This window comes from Sus scrofa, chromosome Y, assembly GCF_000003025.6.
Source record: "Sus scrofa isolate TJ Tabasco breed Duroc chromosome Y, Sscrofa11.1, whole genome shotgun sequence".
NCBI classification, from domain to species: Eukaryota; Metazoa; Chordata; class Mammalia; order Artiodactyla; family Suidae; genus Sus; species Sus scrofa.
In genome coordinates, this window is record NC_010462.3 from 23,285,229 (window position 1) to 23,291,330 (window position 6,102).

Consider the following 6,102-nt stretch of genomic DNA (forward strand, 5'->3'; position numbering starts at 1 on the left):
AATCTAAATATTAAGATTCCTTGTATTGGGAACACTTAAACCATCTAGGGAAAAACAGGGTAAGAACACTGGGCAAACCAGTATAAAACTTCCTTTAAAGGTAAGAGACAGACCGTTCCACCTCAACAGGATAATACTGGTCTGTTCTGGGTGAAGCTTTTCAATTTTTACTTATGACATTACCAATTCTTCTTTCTATATAATATTTTAATGGACCACAAATATCTTATATTATTTTTGACTCCTTATTCAAAGAGGTTTTATGTTTATTTTATTTCCCCAATACATCATTATATTTTCTACTATACAGCATTGTGAGCCAGTTATACACACAGGTGTACCCTATTTTCTCACATTGTCATGCTCCATCGTAAGCAAATAGACATAGTTCCCAGTGCTACACTGCAGGATCTCACTGCTCATCCATTCCAAAGGCAATAGTCTACATCAATTAACCCCAAGCTCCCACTCACTCCCACTCCCTCCCTTCTGCCTCCTGCACCCCCTTGAATCATACATCTATTCTCAAAGTCCATGTTTTTCTTTTCTGTGGAAAGCTTCATTTCTGCTGTATAGTAGCTTGCAGATATCAGTGATATCATATGGTATTTGTCTTTCTCTTTCTGAATTCCTTCTCTCAGCATGAGTGTCTCTGTGTGATTTTTATTCACTGTTTTCAGAAAATTGCTACTTCCTGCATTTCCAATGTGTGCCTGAATCACTGAAAATGATAGACAGTTCCATATGAGATCGGTGACCTCTAAGTATGGGAAAATGCAACAAGAGGGAATATTTTCCTGGACCATAATAGACTGGCAAGTCAGGTGGTCCAGAGACTTTTGGCTACTCCTAACATGGCCTTGTCCAGTATTAGCACATTGAGTGGCCTATCTGTGAATTCTTGGCCAGAATGAGGGATGTTCATTCCTAGCACTGTGGGATGAAATGGTCCTAAAATGCCTGTCAAAACTGTCAATGACCATGGGGGCTTATAGCCAACTGTGACCTCAAGTATAGCACTTGCCTTCAGGCTCTCCTTGGAGTAAAACTTGAGCCACAGAAGCTGTTTCCCTGCAGCACCTGCTGAGCAGAGCTCAGGGAGGCGACCAGAAGAGAGGTACATGCCTTCAGACAGTTCGATTTCAGGTGAGCATTTCTATGGCCCCAAATTCTTGCCTCTTCTCTCATCTAGAAATACAGAGATCATTAACCATGGCATCTGCATGGGCCAGTAGGGAGAAGAGGCAGAATGGAGTAGCTGTGGGCCAGACATCCAAGGAAGACGAGGAAATATTTCAGAAGTAATTTTAGGCAAGCCTTGCCTGGCTAAGATCTTAGGGTTTACGTCCCCTGTCAGACATGATGCCACTGATGCTTCTCAAAGCTGCATCAGCTGGCAGCGGCAACCTTACACTTTCAAGGTCTCCTCATACAGCAACAGAAAGGAGACAACATGCGTTATGACCAATAGCTCCTGTGATTTATGGGTTAATACCACACCAAGTGTTAAAACCTCCTCAGATAAAACGGAAGCCCTCCTTCAACAATACTGGTATCAACCTACATCCTAAACTCCTATTTAAACTCATTTTTCTTTACTTCCCAACCTCTACGGTAGCTTGTACCATGTCCATCCACCCAGTACTTGTCACCCCAGGCCAGCAGGAAGCAGATAGAGAAGAGTAGATGGTCACCCCTATCCCCTATAATGGAAGGCTTGAATGACAGGTTTCCAGGAGGATGGAGACAGACCCCCATACACCCCAACCGCTGCAGTTCACCACTTGCTGTGGACACCCCCTCCCAGTATGTGGATGCTCAAGTTGGGCAGCAAGAAACAATGACCTGTGGGAAACAACTGCCTGCAGAGCTTAACCTCTTACAGGGAGTAACTGCTCTACATCATGGGACTCGAGCCGTTACACTTCCTTTGACCTTCCCCTCCTTCTTCATTGTCCCTGCAACTGGTTCCCAGCATGGACTTCATCCACGGATTCCCACCACAGGTGCTTTGTAAGCCTAACACCTCCTTGCAGTTAAGGCTGATGCCATCTAGAGCTCAGCCCCTCACTTTCTGATGCCCTAGTGAATACCAATTGGCCTTGTGAATTCCTCTCTCAGCCATCCAAAGGAGAAAATATTAGGAATATTGTTTAACACACAGACTACTTACGTAGGATACACAGAAAACTCTATGTGCTAAAATTAGTGATAGCAAATCACTGTCAGTTTTTAACAATGTGAAAACATTGTGTATGAATTTTAACGTATTCAATGCAATGGCTTATATTATCTTCAGAATGTTGTACACCCATCACTTCTCCAGTTGTGAAATATTGGCCTCAATCCACAAGGAAATCTCATATCCCTTTGGATGGTGCTTCCCAAAATTTCCTCTCCTAACCACAGCATTTATCCCTCTTTCTATATCTCGATGGCTATAGATATTTTGCTTGGTGCCCAGGGACCTTCCGTGTCTTGCTTAGTGATAAAGGTTGTGTTTTTGTGTGTGTGTGTTTGTTTCCGTTATTTCTTTTTTTTTTATTTTTATTTTATGGACTGCACCTGGGGCATGCAGAATTTCCCAGGCCAGGGATTGAACCCAGATCACAGCGGTGACAACAACAGATTCTTAACAAGCTAGCTGCCAGGGAAATCCTGGCTACGATTTTTCTGAATACAGATGTGGCATAGATTCTAGTTATAAACTGGGAAGTGATACATACCATATGTTTCACTTTACTGGTTTTTTTGGTCCCATTTTCCAGGCCTTAATAACAGGCACCAAATGTGTATGTTTATAATAGGGAATTTATGTTTACTTCTGGGATGAAATGGATTTATTTATGTGATGGGTTTTCTTACTTATTAAAAAGATTCCATTGGAATGGGAATTTGCTGATCGCACTTTTGTTAGGGGGGGTTACTGTTTAAGTAAGGAGCTCATATTTTATGTTAACTGGACCAATTTCATAGGAAAATAAGCACTGACTGAAGGTTATGCTCAGAATGCTAGGAGACCTGTCATCTGACAGCTACTTAGCTTAGCAACCATTGTGATGCATGGGCGATTTTATCTCTGTAAGCTTACCAAAGCAGCATTTAAAACTGCAGAGTTCAAAAAGCATGCTGTTGAGAAAAGTAGCTGCAGAGAAACTAATCTGAGATGGCACATGCTCCTTCAGAAATGCAACCTGTGTCTCCTAAAGATGCACCAACTGGTTCAGAATCCTCCATTACACCTCCATGGTGTGATAACTCAATCACTGGGGACTTGGACTTGAGGTCTCAGATTGAAGAAACGGCTTTTCGGGCTTTGTCTGAAGGCTCCCTGATAAAAAAGCCATGTCGCACATTGTGTGCCTCTGAACCAGATGAAGACGATGATTTTCTTCCTCTGCCCTTTCCCAGAAAACTTTGGAAAACTGCTGAAAGTGATCACTTTAAGTCCACTTGGTGGGAAGCAAATGGAACCTTGATAGTGATTAATGAAGAACGCGTCAAGAAAGAAGTTCTGGAGAGAAAGTCTCCCTTCAGAATATTTGAAACTGAGAGTATGAAAAGCTGAGTTCGACAGCTTAACCCCTATGCATTTAATAAGCTGCAAAGGAATTTTCAAAGATGTGCCTCACTAGCTGACTTTCTGGCAGAAGAAAATGAAGTCTCTGCTCGGAACAAGGCATTAAGAAATTTCCAGTTACTACTTATAGAGGGAGTGTATAAAATTCTCTTTGGACATGTGCAAATATGTCCATCCATATAGGGTCAAAGTAGACCTTGAAAGTGGGATGAAGTACTGTTCCATTTTTATTATGATGATTATTTTTTGTCTTTTTGCCATTTCCTGAGCCACTCCCATGGCATATGGTGGTTCCCAGGCTAGGGGTTGAATTGGAGCTATAGCCCCCGTCCTACGCCAGAGTCACAGCAACGTGGGATCCAAGCCACATCTACAAAGTACACCATAGCTCACGGCAACACCAGATCCTTAACCCACTGAGCAAGGCCAGGAATCAAACCCGCAAACCCATGGTTCCAAGGCGGATGCGTTAACCACTGTGCCACGACAGGACCATCCATGTTCAACATTTTTAAATTGAGGATGGCTTGGTCATAAAATATTTGGGATGATAAATCATTGTCCTAGCCTCCTTGAGGCTTGTCAATGAACCTCAAAAAATGCAGGCCACAGAGCCTAATACTATTAATGTAAATATACCAGACACTTTTCCTTGAGGACAATAGTTGGCTGTGACCACTAAGAACATTTTTGAAAATATTAGCAATGGATGTGTATTGTCTCATGATATTAACTCCATATGATGCAAAGAGTCAGATATTATGGTTTCTGTCTCCTCGTGTCCTTGTTTCAAATACCATTAAATAAATTTCTCCTTGGTTTTAGCTGCAGTTCTACCATAATCCAAACTTTAAATGAGGCTGTCCTCAACTGTTGGTAAGGAGGAAAAGAAGAGTCACGTATAAAAATGCTTCTCCAGTATCGGCTTCTCTACTTCAAGGTTGCAGCAAGAAACACTCTAGAACAGGGCGTAAGGTGGATAATCATAATTCTGATTTTGAAGCAGAAACTCGTGGAGAAAATGCATTTTCAACCTCCACAAATTTACATGTGCCTTTAGTAAGAAGGCCTTCTACCAGCCAGAGAATTTCTAATACAACTACCCCCATGAGAAGTGACGTTTCTTCTACATCATCAGCATCAGCCAGACCACAGGACAAACTGTCGTGGCTCAACATGCTACTTTAAATCAGTTGACCACGTTTCATACGCTCTCACAAAGCAGCTACTCTCCAGCAAGTGGCCACATTGTGAATTTCATTACAACTACTACTTCCATTTCTCAGTACCACCTTATTTCTCCCTTCCCGAGTGGTTATTTTGGAATGACGGTGAAGCCGTCCCCTTTTCCAACCAGATATCAGAATATACCACCAAGAGAGGGCCCTTTGTCTAACCCTCAACCAACCAACCATCCGTGGTTCCCAATGCCAATGGCCACTGATACCTCTGCTGCCTCTCTCTCAAGGCCAACACCTCCATCCTCTTCATTATTTGAACACCATCCTAATTTTGACCTATCAACGGTCTATAGATTCTGCAGGATAGTGAAGATGAACATTTAGGCTTGCAAATGTCAACAATTTCCTGCAATTCCTTTATTTCAAAAATAAACATATATATTCATCTTCATAGTTGCAATTACTTCATTTATGAAACAATTAAGGGCTGTGTTTCTTTTTCTAAAATGATATTTATTTTTTCTATCATAGCTTGTTTCCCATGTTCTGTCAAGTTTCTACTGTCGAGCAAAGTGACCCAGGCACACACCACCCCAACCACCCAAGACCCACACCCATACACGTACGCATCTTTTTTTTTTTTCACATAACCCTCCGTTGTGCTCCATCAAAAGTGACTAGATGTAGTTCCCATTGATTTACAGCATGAGCTCATTGCATACCCACTCCACATGCAATACGTTGCACCTTTTCTAACCCCCGATTTCCAGTCCATCACAATCCTGCCGCCTCCCCTTTGGCAACCCAAACACTGTTGTCCACATTCATGAGTTTCGTTCAGGTGGAAATTTCCACTTGTGCCATCTGTTACAGTCCACACATATGTGATATCGTATTGTATTCGCCTTCCTCTTTCTGAGTAACTTCACTTAGCATGATCTTCTCTAATTCCAGCCATGTTGCTGCAAATGGCATTACTTTGTTCTTTTTTATGGCTGAGTCGGGGTTCCATTGTGTGTATGTGTGTGTATATGGAACACATACACACCACATCTTAGTCCAATCTTCTCAATGGACATTTAGGTTATTTCCCTGTCTTGGCTCTTGTGGACAGTGATGCAATGAACATACATGTGCTTGTGTCTTTTTCAAGGGAAGTTTTTTTTCAGCTGTATGCCCAAGAGTGGGATTTCTGGGTCGGTCAGTTATTAGTTCTATATTTACTTTTCTGAAGTATTTCCATGGTGGTTTCCTTAATGGTTGTAAAAATTGACATTCCTTTCATCAGTGTAGGAGAGTTTCCTTTTCTCCACACCCTCTCCAGCATTTTTTTTATGTGTG

At 41.9% G+C, this 6,102-nt stretch overlaps 1 pseudogene; it reads left to right on the plus strand.

Annotated features, from left to right (window-relative positions):
• Positions 3,167–5,145, plus strand: LOC110257964 (annotated as a pseudogene).